At 35.8% G+C, this 22962-nt stretch overlaps 1 pseudogene; it reads left to right on the forward strand.

Annotated features, from left to right (window-relative positions):
* Positions 1-16121: 16121 nt before the first annotated feature.
* LOC143601988 (laccase-12-like) lies at positions 16122-19917 on the forward strand (annotated as a pseudogene).
* The last annotated feature ends 3045 nt before the right edge of the window (positions 19918-22962 follow it).

Genomic DNA, 22962 nt, shown 5'->3' on the forward strand with positions numbered 1-22962 from the left:
CCATGATCTAGAAGATGTACTGTCAATGTAGCATACCATGCTCGAGGAGCCTGATGAAGCCCATACAATGCCTTGTCTAATTTGTAAACATGATTTGGCTTCTTTGAATCAATAAAACCCGGTGGCTGTTCCACATATATCTCTTCCTTGACCTCACCATACAGAAAAGCAGTCTTAATGTCCACTTGATACATTGTGAACCCCATAAATGAAGCAAAGGCCAGAAAAATTCTGATGGCTTCAAGTCTAGCCACCGGAGCATAAACCTTAGTGTAATCCAACCCTTCAACTTGACGAAAACCACGAACTACCAATCGAGCCTTGTTTCGAACAATAACCCCGGTGTCATCTTGCTTGTTCCGAAACACCCATCTCGTATCAAGTGCTTTCTTTCCCTCCGGTAACTCAACCAATTTCCAAACTTTCAACTTGTCAAACTGATTTAAATCTTCATGTATAGCGTCTACCCAACTGGGTTCCTGGAGGGCCATGTCTACTGTCTTTGGCTCTATCTGAGATATGAAACTGGAAAACAAACAACTGTTTATATTTCCAGTCTGGCTTCTGGTGGACACGCCCATTTCAAGAGGACCTATGACGTTCTCAATTGAATGATCTTTCTGAATTCTTGAAGGAAGTAATTTATCGGAAACATCACTGGTAGAGTTCAGGTTTGATAAATTCACGTCAATGTCAGCAAGGGGTTCTTCCATCCGGAGGTCGTTGTACTATGTGAGTACGAAGTGCTGGCGACATATTCATTTGGAATGACATCGGGAAATAGTGTGCTCCTGAAAATCTGACGAATAGAACTCTCCCTCTCAACTGTCGCGGTATCTTCAGACGGACTTAGCGAATATTCATTTTCTGGAACTGCTTCCGGCTGAGAAACTGATGCGGGTTTGTCGCCATTAACTGATTCAGGGACATCATCATCCAAAAGTGGAGAGATGTGGGATACTGCATGTGAGTCATCTTTCTTTCTTTTTTTCTTGAATCCTTGATATCACAATAACGAGTCTGAATAGGTCTAAGGCTCTGATACCAATTGTAAGTCCCGAATCTGGATAACTACAAATATGATATCAACAATCTAGGTATTGGTGCGGAAATCCAACGCTAGATGATTCAAGAACACTAACAAACACAAACACGTAAAACACACAAATGGCTTCAAAACACACGTTAATATTAACGTCGGGTGCTTAAGCACTAACAGTACAATACTCGTCTATGATAACCCTTAGACGGCCAAAATCACACGTGAATGAACAACCACAACCCTATACAATGCATTCTATATATATAGGGTACCAGCATACTGGCCCAACAAAAGCCCAAAGCCCACCGAGAACCATAAAGTTCTCGGTTTACATAATATACCCTACCTAAGCCCAACATACAAGCATAAACCACAAATATAGCCCAACATCATCCCACCTCATAGCCTTAATTTCAGCAGCAGTCTTTCTCTGTTCAACAGTTTCCCACCAGAACATAGATTCATCAGCAAATGATTGGGTAGCGAAGCCCACAGCTTGGTTGGGACGGCACTCGCTAATGCGGATAACCTTATCCATGACGGTTATCCACTACAGGGTAGCAATTGCGTCACCAGTACCGGTCAGCTTAGGCGGGTCACAACCTTTGAAGGTTCTGTAGTTGCAATCGCCTCGGCCTCGCTTACCACCATTAACCTTCACATAACGATCTTCACTCGATGCCTCAGCCTCAGTCTCAGTATCCTTTTCACTACCCTCCCCAACCTCATCAAAAGTATTAGTACTGCTTTCAATAGACTTGTCTGGTTGGAGATTCTTCACTACAGCAGCAACAGCTTGAGTAATCGCAGCTTGGATGGCAGGATCGAGCTGTTGCTCTTCTTCTCTCATAGTCATGCTCCGTTCTTCACTTTGCTCAATAACGGGTTCCTCATAAGGTACTTGGTTAATACGTGGCCTACCATGGTGTCCCTTGCGTTCCCATTGTCCAGTAGTCTTAGTACCAGCCATCTGAATTCTAAAGGAAAAACACAAACATCGTCACGTGAGGAACTATTTAGTACAAGGATGGTAAGGCTGCAGGCAATAACAGTGGCCAGCTGGGATTAGCTGCTCACGTTACTCTCCGTGTCCTATACACTTCATTTCGTGAGTATACTTGTGCTCGGTTCTACTTAAGGCGGTTAAACAGTTAAACATTTCAAATACAAACAAACAGTTCTATCATTAACAATCCATATAACTTTCCTTACCTATCCCTACGTTATACGTAAGGGATTCACATATTAAGCTTGCTTGAGTATACTTGTGCTCGGTTCTACTTAAGGCGGTTAAACAGTTAAACATTTCAAATACAAACAAACAGTTCTATCACTAACAATCCATATAACTTTCCTTACCTATCCCTACGTTATACGTAAGGGATTCACATATTAAGCTTGCTTGAGTGACACATGGCATCTACTGACTGGCATCTTCTTTCTTTTCTTCTTTTCGTCCCATTCTATGTTCGAGTCTTGAGTGACACATGGAACCCTACTTTCGTGCTGGTTGGATTTACTCATTCACATAATTCGTAAAATCAAAGTTAATTAAAACATTTTGTGGAATTAAAAGTCATTCATTCATTCAAAACATAACCATCTTGTCTTAAAAATATCATAACATAAATCCATAAAAGATAAACATAAAACGACGCGGGTGTCTTCTTCATAGCGATGCCAGTCTTCCTCTTATTACCACGTGTCCTCATCAAGCAACTTGCCTCATTCTACTTGCCTGCGTGCATACTAAAAGTCAGCTACGCTGAGGGAGTTCTAGTTAATTAACATATATTACATTCACTTACTTTCCAGTACGCGTCCGAAGATACGTATTAATACTTACCTGTTCATCTATCATTCAACCATACATACATACATACATACATTCATACTTCTTACTGAACACATACCTCGGATACTATAAAGATCCGGTCCTCATTTACCTTGGATATTATAAGGGTCCAGCCCCTACATACCTCGGAATTAATAAGGATCCGGTGTCCTACATATCTTGGATCTCCTTAGAGTCCAATCCCTACTTACCTTGGATATTATAAGGGTCCAGTGCCCTACATACCTCAGTTATTATTAGGGCCCAGTGCCCTCTAACATACCATACCATTCTTACTTCGTTACATTTCCTTTCTAATTCCTTCAATCATAACTAATATAACATTACGTGCATACTATTTAAACAATCCATATCATTAACATTCATACGCAAACATATAACTAATATACACTTACAATTTAAGTTAAGTGTATAAATCTAAACACATTGTAGTATACACACAGCCCCGAAAACATAACACATAAAAGGGGCTAGAACTCACCTGTATCCTGTTGTGTTCACCGTTAATGAATTCCTTTCTTCAACTGTGCCCGACTAACTGTTTAACATATATATTCATTAATTAACCATGTACTAACATAATTAATTAAATTTGTATTTATTAAGCTAGCGTACTTGATAAGCTAGGCTCATTTTTCTGGCTAACAAATCTAACGAAATAACTTTATTTAACGACGGTCTTTATTTTGCGTTCATATTCTCCAATTATTATGTATATATATATATATATATTTCTCTCCTTTATTAATAATATGTTCCTTTTTCTTAACACATTATTATGTGTGTGTGTATATATATATATATATATATATTTCTTTACTTTAACGGATTGTTTATATTAAAAATATATCGGGTCATACGGAGGTGACGAGGTTGGTTGGTTTGGTTCATTTTGTTGGATTATCTGGAATTAACTAGGAATGGCCCAGTTCGTATCACATGGCTCTGTTCGCATCGCATGAACCCCCCAGTTCGCATTGCACGACCCTGATTCGCTTAGCATGACCTGTTTCGCTTTGCATGACCTGTTTCGCTTCGCATAACCTGGTTCGCTTTGCATGACCTTCTTCGCATCGCATGGCCTTCTTCGCATAAAAAGACTTCGCGCGAGAGCCAGGATTCGAACCCGGGTTTCTCCGCCCACAACCCCATGTCTTAACCACTCCACCATTCCACTAAGTTTGTTATTCATATTATCCTTATTATTGTTATACTAACTTTCATTTTGTTATTATTTTTGTTATTATTATTATTATATTATTATTATTTTATTAATTTATTTCTATTAATATTAACAACTAAAATATAGACTTGGTTAGATTCAAGCTTCAAATATTTTATTCTAGGTTTACAAAGAGCCAAACTCACGTTAGATCTACAAGTCATGAACGAGCCGAACTTAACTAACGAGTTAAATGAATCCGACTCCTAAAGTTCATATTTTAACATCAAGTTTATATTTTTATTAACCCTTAGGCCCCGATCTATGGTTCTACCAATTTTCATGGAGAACCGACATCAAATGACCCACTTTTTCACTACAAACATACCTCTAAGCAGAATCCGGTTTAAAGCTTAATCTTGACACGAGCTAGATCTTGATTCTTCTTGTTGTTTGGATGCGAGAATCACTAAAACAACTTGGATCTCGTTCTCGGGTTTCAAGGTAGGGAGAGTGTGTGTTGGTAAAAATGAAAAGGTATGGAATATGAGATTGTAAGACCCTGAATCCTGGGAATCCGACAGTTAGTAATTATATCCAAAATTCACAAAAATTTAAAACCAAACCAATTCATCTTATTAAAATCATTTCAGAGTACTAAATAACGGAAACTCAAAAACAGTTCATTCCATTAAAATATCCAATTCAGAGTATGATTCAGCGGAAAATCATAATTATTAAAACAATTTCCCAAAACCCGGGAATTATGCCCAAAACCAATTCTCAATGTATTTGATAAAACTTTAAAAGAAAAATGTTAATTATTAAAACTTCCGACTGAGTATGCCCTCCACCGTCCAAGTAGCTTCGAGTACGTCCAAGCGGTAAGCATCCTTCTCTCAACCTAAAACTCACACTAACATACACACAAAGTCAGCTTGAGCTGAGTGAGTTCAAGTTTTAATAATTGACATTTAAATAAATCATTCCAAGAGTTTTAAAATAAAACGGGATACAATAGTTAGGCCATCATCAACAATAAGTAGTCATACTTATATATGTATAAACATCCATATAATTATATCTCTATAGATATCATCTAAGTATTAACATCAGGGTCGAGCACACGTACAACCCAAACACGTAATATCCAAGTAATAACATCATGGTCGAGCACACGTACAACCCAAACACGTATCATCTCATCCGATGGTGATCATGCCACACGAGCCTGGCCAAGATCACCATCCAGGGCCCGCCATAAGATTTAAGAACCTGAGTAGGATAGTTTGGCCTGGCCAAGATCAACATCCATCTGCATGCAAACACAAAGTAGGCATACGCAAACATCCTTAGTCAATAACAAATAATTAACATCGCCAATTATTGGCCATAAAATAAAATAACGCATGTATAAACACGCGTATATATGTATATATATTTATATATATATATATATATATATATATATATATATATATATATATATAAGATTAGGATCATGTGAGAACTTTTTGGGAATTGAGAACTATGAGAACCATTTTGGACCACAAAAAACCCAAAAATAAAAAAAAATCATAAAACAAAAAAAAACACAAAAATAAAAAAAGTAAAAAACAAAATTTCTTATTTATCATCCCAGTTTCTAAAAAAAACATAAAAAAAATTTTTCGGTTTAGCTAAATTATACATATACATATATGTATAATATGTACATATATGTACACACATGTTTTTTTTCCTATACACATATGTATAATTTAAGGTAGATGATAATGTACATACGTGTACATTACATAACTAGAGATTAAATGAAAGTATACATATGTGTATACGTATAATACGAATTAAAAAGAAAAAAATCGGTTTTTTTATTATACATATATGTATAATATGTACACACATGTTTTTTCCTATACACATATGTATAATTTAAGGTAAATGATAATGTACATATATGTATATTACGTAACTAGAGATTAAATGAAAGTATAGATATGTGTATATGTATAATACGAATTAAAAAGAAAAAAAAATTCAGTTTTTTTTTCTTCTTTTTGAATGAAACCGGAATGAAATATAGGAATTTTGGTTTTTTTTACTTTTTTAAAATTTTCAGTTTTGTTTGTTTCATAATTTTTTTAATATTTTTTAGAGAGTTTTTTTAGTGGTCCAAAATGGTTCTCAAAGTTCTCAATTTGCCAATGGTTCTCTTAGGATTCTTACCCCTATATATATATATATATATATATATATATATATATATATATATATATATATTATCCCAAATATATCATCATGAAAGTAAGCCTATGGTCATAATGTAACACCTACATACACATTCATATATATCATCTCTGACATACATCAATACGAGTAAGCCTATATCCTTGAGTCTCATCTCTGACATACATCAATACGAGTAAGCCTATATCCTTGAGTCTAGACCATAAGTAATGTCTATAACCTTATAAAATATATAACCATAAACGAGCCTCAAATATTCTAAGGCATGGAATATAATTCACCCATATTTTCATGAACCCACAAACACAAGTATGCTAGCCCAAAATGTGAAAAGAGTAAAAAGGGGCATATGAACTCACCTGACACAAGGCACAAGTTCACCACGAGCTAGAGAAACCCTAAGTATCTCCACAACTCAAAAGCTTGTCGGTTTACATACAAACATTACTAACGACACCGAAAGGACTCGTTTATCCTACAGTCGTTCTAGCATGGTTCGAGTTACCTAAAGCCTCGACTTCATCAAACTCATTCATAATAGCCCCCGGGCCTTAAGTTTACCAACACGACCCTTAGATACTCCCAGGAGTAAAGAATTCCCAAATTACCCCCTGGAAGCACTAGGTGATACTAACACGCGCGTTTAAGAGTCGTTTAGGCAATTAACATCCAACTCAGCCCCGTGTGGACCCAATATGATAAATTCACAGCCAACAAGTCCACACGACGCTACACGAGTGAAATGGGTCGGTAACTCACAAGTACAACGCACCAACTATTCAATAAACGCAAAATCGCGTTGTACCGACCCGTTTGAGTAACCGACAACCAATTCAGCCCCAATACTTATAAAAATCATTTTCCAACAGCCCGTATATTAAACCTAAGCTATCTGAACTGAATTGGTCATCACTTACTTCATCCCTCACGTTAAACGCAACAAATCACCATTCTAGGCAACCGAAAACTAGTTTTCAATCTACAACTAGTTGACCAATCAAACGAACACCAATGGACATGATTTTTAAGTATGATATATGGGACATACCTAGGAAGATTGTGGTGCAAAGTCCCTAGCCGAAACAGCCACGAAACTGCCAAATTGGACAGCCACCCCGTAAGCCTAAAACAAGCGGTTTAACGACGAATAAACGAGCCATAAGGATGAATTAAGGTGAAAAAGTGTTGTAGACATTTAGTACCAACCTGGAATTGAACTTTCGGAGGATGGACGGTGGTTGATTGCACGTAAAACGAGGAGGGAGGAGGGGGTGAAGGGCGCCGATCGGACCAAGGGGTGAGAGTTAGGGTTTTATTTATTTATTTTTTTTTTGGTATAATATAATAACAATAATACATTCTAGTCTCTCTACTTTATTGATGGTTGAACATGTGCGAGAGGTTAAGTATGATAGGTTTACGAGGGTGACCAAGAGCTCCACAGAGAGTGTCGGGTCAAACCCGAAAGATATACATGATGCCACAAGGCTAAACCTTTTAATTGAAACAAACGGACGTTACAAGTCCACACCCCTAAGAATGGGATTCGTCCCCGAATCCCGCTACACAGGAACAAGCGAGGATTGAGACAATTCAAAACATCACATCATACACAGAACGGGTATAAATAGCACCCCTACTGATGATATCGTACTACCTCCTAGCCAAACAATTACACACGAAAGCTTTCGAGAGGGAGATAAATAGACAGCGCAATTTTAACAAATAAAACGATTACAAGGGTTACCTGAAATGGTGTCCGCATCCTCCTTTGCCTCCTTCGTCGAGATACTGAAGGCCCTAGCCTTAGCCTTTGGTTCGTCTTCCGACTTAACTCTAGAAAATTCTCCCCGCTCAGAACCTCCCGCCTTAAAGTCAGTACATCGAGAGGCCAAATGACCAGACCCCTCACACCGGTAATATGTCAACGACGGGCACTCGTAGTGGGGGTGTCCCGTCTCCCCACAAAGAAAACAAGGGATAGTCCCAAGCCTACACTCCCCCTATGCGGTTTCCCACACTTCCTACATCTATCGCTATACCCTTTACTCTTACGATCCGACGTCTCCGTCCTCGCTTCCTTCCCATCCAACACAGAATCATTACCCCCATAACGTTTGCCATTGGAGTTAGATCTCGGTTTCCAATCCTTTCCAGATTCTGTTGGGCTCACCATCTCTCTCTGTTCATACAATGTACCTGCCAGGGTAACCACCGAATGGAAAGAGCTCATGCCGGTGGTCACCACACCCCTACGAACATCTACCGGAAGACCCTTTACGTACTTTTTGATTCTTTTACTTTCAGGTGTAACTAGATCGGGACATAAATGAGCCATTTGATTGAATTTTGTAGTATACTCTCGATGTGACATATCACCCACTTCTAAAACTAAGAACTCCTGCTCCATCTTATCTAATTCATGCGGAGGGCAAAAATGATCGATAACCAACTGCTTCAACTCTTCCCAAGCCATCCTCCTAATATAATGATCACCCATAGCCTGGGCTAGATTATCCCACCAACACAGCGCCTCGGAACGAAACGAGGCAGTAGCATAAGTCACCATGTCCTCCCCTTTGCACTTACTGACCCTTAATACTGCTTCCATCTCTCTAACCCACTGATGAGCTGCCAACGCATCTTTAGTACCATCGAAAGCGGGAGGGTCGCACTTCTTGAAATCCCCATACGAACAACCTCTGATAGACACACTAACCGCACGAGCTTCTTCCTCCTCATCACTTGATACCACTACCTCGTCATCAACCTGCTTGACCCTTCCCCTGCTTATCCACACTCTTACCAACCATTGACTCTTTTGCAACCCTAACAGCCTCAGCAACAATCTCAGGAATAACGCTATGAAGAACCTGATAAACCTCATCTACAATGGTCGCGCGTATAGCAGGGCCTAAAGCGGGGCAATCCCCCTCCTCCTGAATCAGTCTCGACACGTGGCTTACGACCACGGCCACGAACACTCGGACAACCTCTCTTAGCAGTATGAGTATTAACCATGACTTATTCTTACAAAGACAGAATTTTAACACGGCCAGGTACAAGTAGTATTTAGAACATGGAACGTTACGGTAAAATGCTAATAACGTTGATCAAGTGTTATTAATTGTTTACCTCACCCGCCCATTATAAGCACCCCCGACCCTAACCACATTAGCATTCTATCTAACATTTAAGCAATTAATCAAATAATGGAACTTTTGAAACACAAAATAATGACTAAACAATTTAAGTTACCTCTTGGCGTGCAGCTACTCGCGGTGGGCATACTAGTCCTTTCCCTTACAGTTCGAGTCCAAGCATTCGGGGATGCTCGGATCCCTCGAACCATGGCTCTGATACCAACTTGTAAGACCCCGAATCCCGGGAATCCTACAGTTGGTAATCATATCCAAAATTCACAAAAATTTAAAACCAAACCAATTCATCTTATTAAAATCGTTTCAGAGTACTAAATAACGGAAAGTCAAAAACTGTTCATTCCATTAAAATATCCAATTCTGAGTATGATTCAGCGGAAAATCATAATTATTAAAACAATTTCCCAAAACCCGGGAATTATGCCCAAAACCAATTCTCAGTGTATTTGATAAAACTTTAAAAGAAAATTGTTAATTATTAAAACTTCCGACTGAGTATGCCCTCCACCGTCCAAGTAGCTTCGAGTACGTCCAAGCGGTAAGCATCCTTCTCTCAACCTGAAACTCACACTAACATACACACAAAGTCAGCTTGAGCTGAGTGAGTTCAAGTTTTAATAATTGACATTTAAATAAATCATTCCAAGAGTTTTAAAATAAAACGGGATACAATAGTTAGGCCATCATCAACAATAAGTAGTCATACTTATATATGTATAAACATCCATATAATTATATCTCTATAGATATCATCTAAGTATTAACATCAGGGTCGAGCACACGTACAACCCAAACACGTATCATCTCATCCGATGGTGATCATGCCACACGAGCCTCCCCCCTTACGGGCTTTTCAGGGCCCGCCATAGGATTTAAGAACCTGAGTAGTATAGTTTGGCCCCGACAAGATCACCATCCATCTGCATGCAAACACAAAGTAGGCATACGCAAACATCCTTAGTCAATAACAAATAATTAACGTCGCCAATTATTGGCCATAAAATAAAATAACGCATGTATAAACACGCGTATATATATGTGTGTGTATATATATATATAGGATCATGATCATGTGAGAACTTTTTGAGAATTGAGAACTATGAGAACCATTTTAGACCACAAAAAAACCCAAAAAATAAAAAAAAATCATAAAACAAAAAAAACACAAAAACAAAAAAAGTAAAAAAAACGAAATTTCTTATTTATCATCCCGGTTTCTAAAAAAAATGTAAAAAAAAAAAATTCTCGGGTTAGCTAAATTATACATATACATATATGTATAATATGTACATATATGTACACACATGTTTTTTTCCTATACACATATGTATAATTTAAGGTAAATGATAATGTACATATGTGTACATTACATAACTAGAGATTAAATGAAAGTATACATATGTGTATACGTATAATACGAATTAAAAAGAAAAAAAATTGATTTTTTTTTATTATACATATATGTATAATATGTACACACATGTTTTTTCCTATACACATATGTATAATTTAAGGTAAATGATAATGTACATATATGAATATTATGTAACTAGAGATTAAATGAAAGTATAGATATGTGTATAGGTATAATACGAATTAAAAATAAAAAAAAAAATTGGTTTTTTTTTTTAATGAAACGGAATGAAATATAAGAATTTTGGTTTTTACTTTTTAAAAATTTTTGGTTTTGTTTGTTTTATAATTTTTTTTAATATTTTTTTAGAGAGTTTTTTTAGTGGTCCAAAATGGTTCTCAAAGTTCTCAATTTGCCAATGGTTCTCTTAGGATTCCTACCCTATATATATATATATGTATATATATATATATGTATATCATCCCAAATATATCATCATGAAAGTAAGCCTATGGTCATAATGTAACACCTGCATACACATTCATAAATATCATCTCTGACATACATCAATACAAGTAAGCCTATATCCTTGAGTCTAGACCATAAGTAATGTCTATAACCTTATAAAATATATAACCATAAACGAGCCTCAAATATTCTAAGGCATGGAATATAATTCACCCATATTTTCATGAACCCACAAACACAAGTAAGGCCATATAAAACCATCCAATTAGTTTTAAACGAGTATAGTCAGATAAAATTGTAATATGGTGTGTATGCTAGCCCAACACGTTAAAAGAGTAAGAAGGGGCACATGAACTCACCTGACACAAGGCACGAGTTCACCACGAGCTAGAGAAACCCTAAGTATCCCCACAACTCAAAAGCCTGTCGGTTTACATACAAACATTACTAACGACACCGAAAGGACTCGTTTATCCTACGAGACGTTCTAGCATGATTTGAGTTACCTAAAGCCTCGACCTCATCAAACTCATTCAAAACAGCCCCCGGGCCTTAAGTTTACCAACACGACCCCTTAGATACTCCCGGGAGTAAAGAATTCCCAAATTACCCCCGTAAGAACTAGGTGATACTAACACGCATGTTTAAGAGTCGTTTAGGCAATTAACATCCAACTCAGCCCCGTGTGGACCCAATATGATAAATTCACAGCCAACAAGTCCACACGACGCTACACGAGTGAAATGGGTCGGTAACTCACAAGTACAACGCACCAACTATTCAATAAACGCAAAAGCGCGTTGTACCGACCCGTTTGAGTAACCGACAACCAATTCAGCCCCAATACTTATAAAAATCATTTTCCAACAGCGCGTATATTAAACCTAAGCTATCCGAACTGAATTGGTCATCACTTACTTCATCCCTCGCGTTAAACGCAACAAATCACCATTTTAGACAACCGAAAACTAGTTTTCAATCTACAACAAGTTGACCAATCAAACGAACACCAATGGACATGATTTTTAAGTATGATATATGGGACATACCTAGGAAGATTGTGGTGCAAAGACCCTAGCCGAAACAGCCACGAAACTGCCCAATTGGACAGCCACCCGGTAAGCCTAAAACAAGCGGTTTAACAACAAATAAACGAGCCATAAGGATGAATTAAGGTGAAAAAGAGTTGTAGACATTTAGTACCAACCTGGAATTGAACTTTCGGAGGATGGACGGTGGTTGATTGCACGTAAAACGAGGAGGGGGTAGGGGGTGAAGGGCGCCGATCGGACCAAGGGATGAGGGTTAGGGTTTTATTTTTTTTTTGTATAATATAATAACAATAATACATTCTAGTCCCTCTACTTTATTGATGGTTGAACATGTGCGAGAGGTTAAGTATGATAAGTTTACGAGGGTGACTAGGAGCTCCCCGGAGAGTGCCGGGTCAAACCCGAAAGATATACACGATGCCACAAGGCTAAACCTTTTAACGGAAACTAACGGACGTTACACATTGTGACATCCCACATCGGTTAGGGAGGAGAACTAAGCCTTCTTTATAAGGAGGTGGATACCTTCCCCATCATAACGCGTTTTGGGCGCTTAATAATAGTGGATGAGAGGAGAACTCCACAGTTAAGCGTGCTCAGGTGGAAGTAGTATCAAGATGGGTGACCTCCTAGGAAGTCTTCACCTCCGCAACCAAAAGCAAATCCGTTAGGCGATGGTGGTACGTCTCGGCCAAAGCGGACAATATTATGGTGCGGCGGGTAGCTGGGCTGTTACAGAAATCTAGGGTTTTAGGGAAGGTTTAAGGGGTGCTTATACCCTTAGCTCATGGACCTTAGGCCCATTAATTTACTAAGTCTAGGTTTTTATTTTTAAGTCCATATCCATTTAAGCCTACCATCTCTCTTTTTAATTAATTTATTTATTCTATTGGAATTAAATAACAAAGTTTATTTAAATGTTGCTTCATTCATTAATTCTAAAAGGACGTTGCAGAGATTTATTATTATGAACAATTATAGTAGATGTAGATAAATACAAATGGGTTTGTGTATAATATAATTTGTACAGTGTCTGCAATTGTATTTACCTGTAGACTAGTAAACACCAACTCCAACAATATATAAGTCAACAAACTACACACAATTTTTGTAAGCCATTTATTATGAAAAATTTGATAACATGTGTAGTTGATAACAAGAACTAGTTTATTTTAAGATTAAATATATTTGTTTGTGTTCGAATAACCTGAAACAACATGGCTTTTTATAAATTATAGTTGTGGTGTTGTCTAAGTGTAGGACTAATTTTGCTACTGTGTAACAATAACTTTGGTAATTTTATGGAAACAACATTAAGTGTAAGAATATCACATTGATGTGTAGGTTTTGAATTATAAACTAGATTGGATGTGATATTTACATTATTTATTAGATGCTACATTTTTGTGTTTCGATTTGGATGGTTTATGTTTGTGTGTTATATGTTTGTGTGTTAGATGCTGAGTGTTATGTGTTTAGTAGTTCATATAGTTAGTTTGTGTAGGATTATATGTTATGATCTTATAGTTAATCTGTGTAGGATTATTTCATTTTGTTTGGATTATTTTACTTTGAAGTGGTTATTTCACTATGTAGGGATATGCTGGTCTGTGTAGGGCACTGGACATTCGAGGGCAAGTGCAATTGTGAATAAGGATTAGATATTTTTTAAGCATTAAGTAGAAATTGACTAATGGTAGCTTAAGTTTGAAAAGATAAGATTACAGTTATTCATATAGAAAATCAAATACAATAAAATAAACAAATAAAATAATAATTTGAATGTTTTTTAATTGAAGTTTTAAACCCATGAAATTATGAAAAAAATTTAACATGGATTACTAATCTAAACATTTTTTGTAATTGAACTAAGACATAAAGCAAACACCCATGCCTGCCTAGTAGTATTCTCGACCCAATACACATCAAATATTTTAATTAGAATTATAAATTATTTTTATTAGAATAAAGGAAATCTTCATTTCTTACTTAAGTTATTTTTTATTGTTTATTAGTTGTATTTTTATGTAAGTATTCCTCTGAAATAAGTGACAAGGACGTTTTTCTTCAACTTGGTAAAGAAAAAAATTACAATTCTAATAAAGTAATTGACCAGGATGTATTTCCATCTCGACCAATTCATACACAAAGGTTCTCTAAACAAATTAAAACGAAAAAAGAAAAAAAGAAGAATATTAGAATTTGAAACTTACTAAATTTAATACTTACTATATACAACAATTTGAGATTTTACCAAGATACCCTTGTAATTAATTAAAACAAAAAATAAAAAGAAAATTTTTGATTGGTTGAAATGACTTCTCGCATTTCTCAAACTAAGATCATTTCTCGGGCGAAAATTTTTTATTTTACCAAGTTCGTTTCATGTATTTATATGACATTCGTTAATTGTTATTTGAATTTGGATTCGTTAAACTGACCAGTTTCATCGTTTCATGGTATTCGGGTTTAACGTACATCGTTATTATAATATTCACGAGGATTTAACTTATTTTTCGTTCGTTTTCTTTTTCATTTTGATCGATTATCGAAACCCCGAGGTTTAGAGTTTTATTAAATTTAATCGAGTCGCAAACTATTCGGGTAATATATGAAAATTATCCAAGCGTTTTGACTTCTTTTTCATTATTAAACTTATATCAATGTTAAAGGATTGGGGTTGTAATTATATATTAATTACTAACTTAAAAGAAATTGAAAGTTTAAGGGTCATTTGTGTAAATTTAATTTAAATTATAATATAATAATAATTTACCCAACCCAACCAACCCCCCCCAATCATCTTTATCACGTTTTTCCGACTGTCGAACCTTCCGGTGACCTTAAAATTCTGGCGAGTCGGTTACACACCCTAAATCCCGTGTTTTTTTTTGGAATATTGGCGTCATATAATCCCAACAATAGCCCATTGACAAATATAAGGACCAACTATCGAAATGACAAAATATAATCCCAACTACACATGTGGGTGGAAAATTAACGGGAAGTTAACCTTCCGTTAGTTTTTGTGACGTGGCGGCTGAGTTGTCACGTAATTGGCTGACTGAGCTGCTGATGGGGCTGCTGAGCTGGCTATTAATTTAAAGTTAACCTTCCGTAAGTTTTTGCAATTAATCTTTGTTTTTGTTTATATCATTAACCCATTTTCCAGCATTTTCAATTCATACTCACCATTACCATCGCCAATCCACCATCACCTGCCTTATTTCCTTTGCTCATTCCTCTCAACGAAGATTCCTTCCGATCCTCATTCTCTAACTCTCCAGTAACATCACTAGCTTCAAACGCCGATGGTAACGGTGACGCTAATGGTGATGGTGATGATGACGGAGGCAAAGGTAGATCCAGTGAGGTCGGATAATCTGGAGACAGATCTGATGGTGGAGATCCGATTGAATCGTCTAAGCCCGACTCTAGAGGTGGAATAACAGTATAACAAACCAACCAAATGAATGAATGATGACTAATAATAAGCTAATAACCATCGGAAAACCATACGTCTGGTCCGGTGGTCGGAGATGTAACACGTATAACAAACCTTAGATCTCGAGGTATCAGCAATTGCAGCATAGGAGCTGCCGGAAGTGGCAGCAGTCCATGATAACGGAGTGGTAGGGCTAGCCCTAGGCGGTTCGGATTTGGTACTGGACCGACGTTGACGAACGGTATAGCAGTGTGGTGGTTCCAGTCTGCGATGCTTTGCGTCGGTGGTGCTGCTCGGAGGTTAAGGAGGATTTGTGCATGGCGGTGGTGTCCGACATGGCGATGGTGGAAAGGAAAGGAAGTTGTGGAGTGGAAAGGAAGAGTGGAAAGAAATATTTTTTTTTAATTAATAGCCAGCTCAGCGGCCCCGTCAGCATCCCAGTCAGCCGGTTACGCAACAACTCAGCCGCCACGTCACAAAAACTAACGGAAGGTTAACTTCCCGTTAATTTTCCACCCACTTATGTAGTTGGGATTATATTTTACAATTTCGATAGTTGGTCCTTATATTTGCCAATGGGCTATAGTTGGGATTATATGAGGCCAATATTCCTTTAATAAATTAGATGCTCGTAACAACCGTAGATCATAACAGAAAACTTATAATCATTGTTATTAACTCGTTATAACTTAAAATAACGGCCAATTTAATTCATTAACGGTTGTTTCAATTCACGAACTATTAAACGCTAAACGTTTCGATTAAACCTATAAACAGGACTTGAATCAACTTCTAAACTCGTCCCTAACATCAAACTTCACTAATATACTCTCTTTGATCTTGAATTTGTTCGTTAAAATCCGTCTCCGGCCAAACCTCAGTTCACCGTCAAATCATAACATTTATAGGTAATAATTATATGGTTTTTAATCATTTTTAGCCGATTAACAAAAACCCTAACAAAAATTAAGCAAACATGAAACCAATTTGCCCAATTGAAATGCTAGGGTTGGAGGTAGAATATGAACATGAACGTGTATAATATAAATATCGTTTGTTTCCATTCTTGTAACAACAAACAGACTTGGTCACTGGTTAAGTCTCTTGACTTTGAGCCTTAAGACCCAGGTTCGAACCCGGGTCAACACACTTTTTTTTGTTTTGTTATTTCTTTCACACCTTTCTATTATATTTATAATCAAATTAAATTTGTTAAAAATTATATTAAATCAAACAAATAGTTTTAAGTTAAATAAAAGTAATTATAAATTAAATCTTATCATTTTTCATCTAAAAGCCAACCTTTTGTTTTCGTTTCTAGACAAACCATTATTATTATATTATTTTAGTTGCAATTTTGTTAATGTCTAAAATACGTTAAAATAATAATATTCGGAATAAATTATACCGATAAATTCGATGTTTCATGAATAATACAACTCTCAAATTAATAATAAACTAGTAACTAAACGTTATTAAAATAATAATAAATCGTTAAATTTTCGTCAAAGCTGAAAATAATATTATCTATATCTATATTTATATCTATATATATAGTACGTATAAAACATTTTAGAGGTATATAATGATCATTTTGCACAAGTTTGAGACTCTGCTAAACTTAAATGATAGAGACGCAGCTAAAATTAAACACCCATGTATCCGGCGTCGTTCCATTGTATCTCCAGCACCTTTTAAAGACGTTTAATTGCAATTAAAGCTTCCCAATCATCATACGACGTTCCAATTAGCCATCCTTGTAACCCTAATTCTCTCCAATGACACAAGCGAATGTTTAATTGCAATTAAGCGTCCTCGTAACCCCTAATTCCCCAATGAACTCTGTTGTTATATTATATTAAGTTGTATAACTATGATAGATGGTTTATTGCACTTGCTTCAGTCCCCCCCCCCCCCCCCTTGCAATTGCTAAAGCCAGGTTCGTTTTTTTTAGTTTGTGTAAGTACGATTTGTTTGGTTTAATTTATAAACTATTAAATTCTGGGGTTAAACCATTGAATTTTCTTCAATTCTTGGCAGACACGGCAAGAATCCGGTCAATTTTTACCAGGTATGCGTTTATTCCGTTTGTTGAATCCTGTTTTTGGCTAATTTTGTTGATTATGTTTGTTTGGGTAATTTTTACAGTAAATCTAGAATTACACAGTAGTCGGTTTTATTTAATCCCTATTGTGTTTAGTAATTCTTAAGATAATAGCTGTTTTTGGTTAATTGTGTTGAATCCAGTTGTTGCTCGCTCTGTGTTTGCTCTTTACACAAGTTAAGTTTGCTTTGGTTGCTGGAATCACAATAGCTATATGTTTTATTGATACTAGCTATGATATAATAATGTCTTCACATTAAGTTTAGGAATGACGCAAACGCAGAATTAAAGAATTGAGGGTTACAGAATACTAACGAATGGATGAGGTGGAAAACCTTATCTATTTATTTTTAAGATTATAGATTTTTTAATTCCGTCTTTTGCATTGTTGTTTATGTTTGCGTTGTAATGTAGCTCATAAATTGGAATTCTAAATGGATTGTAAAGACTCAAAAAATAGCTTAGAAACAATCTCGACTTCATCACTCAATATTAGACCAGGACTAAGTTACACGTACCAGTTTACATTCTCGGGTCAAGAAGGAACACTATGGTGGCATGCACATAGCTCATGGATTAGAGCAACGGTTTATGGTTCCATTATTATTCACCCGAAACTAGGAGATTCTTACCCGTTCTGAACCAAATCGCGAGCCGGTCATTATGCTCAGTACGTATCTGTAAACACAATTTTTTTTAAAGAAAAAAAGTATAAATAGAAATGTACTTTAGCTTAAGTCAATGTTGTTGTTATTAGATGAATGGTGGGACGCGAACCCGATTGATCTTATTAACGGAGCGAGAAGAACCAGTGGAGCTCCAAATGTTTTCAATGCGTTTACCATTAGCGGTCAACCGAGCGATCTTTATAACTGCTCAAGCAAAGGTTTGTTTCAAGTTTCAACAATGATATAAAAAAACATAATCTTGTTAGCAAAAACTAACGATACATTGTTTTTTGAACATAGACACTATAACAGTTCCAATAAGTTCAAGAGAAACAACCCTCGTACGGGTGATTAAACGCCGCGTTAAACCAGCAGCTGTTTTTCAAAATCGCTAGCCACAACTTAACCGTCGTGGGAGCTGATGCTTCATATTTGAAACCCTTCACAACCTCGGTTTTAATGCTCGGACCATGACAAACCACGGATGTATTAATAAAAGGTGATCAAGCACCGGGTCGATATTATATGGATAACACGCGTACGCAAGTGCACAAGGCGCACCGTTTACAACGCCACCACCACCGCCATTTTGAAGTACACGCCCACTAAGGGAGTTTCGTCTAAACCAATTATGCCCGCCCTACCATGTTATAACGATACCAATACGGCCACCGCTTTCACCACCAGTTTTAGGAGTCGGGGCAAAACCCTGGTTCTTAAAACAATCAATGAGAATCTTTTCATCACCGCTAGCCTTGGGATCAACAAGTGCCCGCCAAAAGCCAAGGCGAGTACGTGTCAAGCACCAAACGGGAACCGCTTCCCTGCAAGCATGAACATTGTGTCTTTTGTGCTACCGTCCAACTTCTCATTGCTGCAAGCACACCACCATGGCATTCCCGGGGTTTTCACAACCGATTTTCCAGCTAACCCTCCGGTTACCTTTGACTACATGGGTAATGTTAGTCGGGCTCTATTGGCAACCAATACGCGGGACCAAGGTTTATAGACTGACATATGGGGATAAGGTGCAAGTGGTGTTGCAAGGAACAAGTATTTTCACAAGTGAAAACCACCCGATTCATCTTCATGGATATGATTTCTATGTTGTTGCAGAAGGATTCGGGAACTTTAACCCGAAAACTGATACTTCTAAGTTCAACCTTGTCGACCCGCCTCTTAGAAATACAGTTAGTTTACCTGCCAACGGGTGGGCCGTTATCAGATTTGTTGCAGACAATCCAGGTAAATAAAGGGAAATTAATTTGGGCATGCATGGGTCGATTTGGGTCGGTTTTGGAAAAAACGAATTTTTGAAAGCAGTTCAGTTTTGATTTTTTGGTTTTTATAACAGGTTAGGTTCGGTTTTGCCATTTGGGCTACCATTTTTCTTATTGATTGTGCTTTACTCTAGATCTATGTAATATGAACAATATAATCACAAGATACAGGTTCCAATCATTAATCATATAATAAACTTATAACTGTTGGTCATACTTTTTATATAATGTTTCGCTTTTCTTTTGTAGGAAGTTCAAAGAATAAAAGCCGAGCACGTAGATGATTCTTGTGTAGTTATGAATGATTGCGTACGTTAAAGGTCACCCGGGTTTTTGGTGCTGGTTTTCTCAAAAAGGTACATATCATCATCCTTTCTGAAACGACACAGTCTATAAGTGCGGTTATGAATGATCATCACCCGCTTTGAAACGACCATCAGTTTCAAAGCAAAAGTTTCTCTCAAATTTGAACTCTTAGTTTGTGCATATTCAGCCGAAGACAGGTAAAACCTAAAGTCGGTTGAGATGGTGTCGTTAAAAACGAAATGTGTCCATCTTAGTAAAAACGAAACAATGTGATGTTTCCTCCATGTTAGGAAAAGGAAACATGCTTACATTCTCGTAAATACCACATAAAGATACCAATAGGTGTTGTATAAAGAATGTGATGGCTTGTGACAATATATTGATATTATTACATTCTCGTAAATACCACATAAAGGAACCATTAACTTTGACCATCCAATACTCTAATTTATATTTTGACCATTCGACATGATGTGTGTTTTGGATTAAGGGGGTAAGGTGACCTGTGATTGTGGAGGCTGGAAGCAAGCAGGCTGAACTGTTGAAGGTACCATTTCTCTAAGTGACATCTTCGGGTTCCTGTTTAGTTGATCTATCCATAGCTCATCACTATTCTTTCAAGCTTACAAATGCAGTTTTGCCCTATGTTTTCATAATGTTTATTGATTTTTGAGAGAAATGGCATGTAATGGATAAATACCAGATCTATTTGACTATTAAAGGCATATTTTAACTGATTGTATTGTTTTGGTTAATTGTGCATATGGGTGACTGAAGCTCCTTATTACTTGAATGTTTTAGTCTTTTATACAGCAGTAATAATGGGGGTGTTTGGATTAGCTTTTTGAATGTGATTGTGCGGTATTGAATCACCACAATCCACTAAAAGTGGTGCCAACGATCAACATGCCATCAGGCTCTAGACTTAGAGAAAAGAGCAATGCAGTGAAAGCATTTGTTTTCAGAAACCAGATTATGCCATGTGTTTGCACAATGTAATGCCATTGCCCTGTGGTTCACAGCAGTAAACGGAAGCCATTATGTTTCATATTTAAACGTGCTCGCCACAAACCATGGGCTTCCTACTAAAACTAATAAACGCAAGCGTTTAAACTTTCAGCCTATACTAAAGTTTTTTTCAATGTATAAGCCAACATAAATTACTTATATACCAGTTACGTTCATTACCTTAAAAAAACACAAAAAATATGTTATTGTGTTTAATTATTATTTTTTTTTTGCCTAATGTTATATTAAATTCTTACCTTTTGTATTGTAGGAATTACTGTTTTTTATGATTTAATGACTTATACAAGATAAGAGTCTTAATAATTTCATATTAAAAAGTGAATACTTTAAATTTTGTATTTAATCTTATTTTTAATTTAAAATATAAACTATATTTAACACTTTAATTCTTGAAAACCATTTATGATTTTTAAAATCTTTCACTTTCTGGCTATAATTATAACTTATATTATATTTTAAATAATAATAATAATAACAATAATAACAACAACATGCTCAAAAGCTTATAAACTAATTTATATAATCTTACTATCCTATTTTTTTTTATTAAAATTGGTTTTTTCACATAATAAGCAAATGTTTAAATGCTATAAGTTTTGGGCAACCATCTCACAATGGTAATTTTCATTACCGGCCATACGATGTTACATGCTTATGTGCATCAAATCTAGATAATTATCTCTCAGAAAAAATACATGTGAATATGCCCAAAATATCTAACGATTGCTACTATCTAAAACCTATAATGGTTTCATATTTGTTTTGGATGTTTTGTTGCTTTGAAAAAGTGAAGCCAAATTATCTGACGATCGCTACTATCCAAAACCTATAACGGTTTCATGTTTGTTTGGGATGTTTTGTTGCTTTGAAAAAGTTAAGCTGTTTTTTATATTTAAAGTATTGTTTTTTATGTTTTAAAGTACTTTTTCAGTTTTTATGGATTAACATTGTTTTAAACTCTTAGTATCCGGTTTTTTTTTGCTTATCTTTGTTTAAACCTCTTGCAACCTATATTACTTTATAATATAATATATTTATTTTAAACTTTGTGTATTGTTTATTTAAGTATTTATACGAGTTGTATCAATTTTTTTAAAAACACTATTATTCTTAAAAATATAAATCCCTATATCAAATTAATATTAGTACTGTGTTATTAGTAAGAAAAGTTGATTAAATAAATTTTAAACATTATATACAAGGAAAATTTTTAGAGATTTATGTCGTACTTTCTAGATTAAAATTAGAGATAGAGTCAGTCTTCTAATATTTCTAATATTCAATGAAGAGGGTAACTAAAAATGTCATATATGAAGAAATTTTAGATATTAGTGAAAATTTACCATTTCATTTTCTTTTTCTTTTTTTATTTTATGAAAAATTTATTTTATTCAACGTTGTAATACATATTCATATTCATTCATCTAATACCAAATTAGTATAAGTATTTCACATTTTTTTGTTCTTTTGTTAATATAGTTTACCCAACCCGTATATACACGAGTATTTAACCTAGTTACTTATATACCAGTTACGTTCATTACCTTAAAAAAACACAAAAAATATGTTATTGTGTTTAATTATTTTTTTTGGCCTAATGTTATATAAAACTCTTACTTTTTGTATTGTAAATTGTACCGAATATAAATTTAACTATAGCAAATGTCGGTATCATAACAATTTGAACCTCTACCGAGCAATTCCCTTTTGTGCCCCCGCCGCAACACGCGGGCTCTCTACTAGTAATATAAAATGCCTTAAATAATAAAAGATATATTAAAATAATGCT

The sequence above is a fragment of the Bidens hawaiensis genome, unplaced genomic scaffold (assembly GCF_021521415.1).
Source record: "Bidens hawaiensis isolate Kalapana, Puna unplaced genomic scaffold, B.hawaiensis_p1.1 tig00057743_1, whole genome shotgun sequence".
In the NCBI taxonomy this organism is placed as follows: domain Eukaryota; kingdom Viridiplantae; phylum Streptophyta; class Magnoliopsida; order Asterales; family Asteraceae; genus Bidens; species Bidens hawaiensis.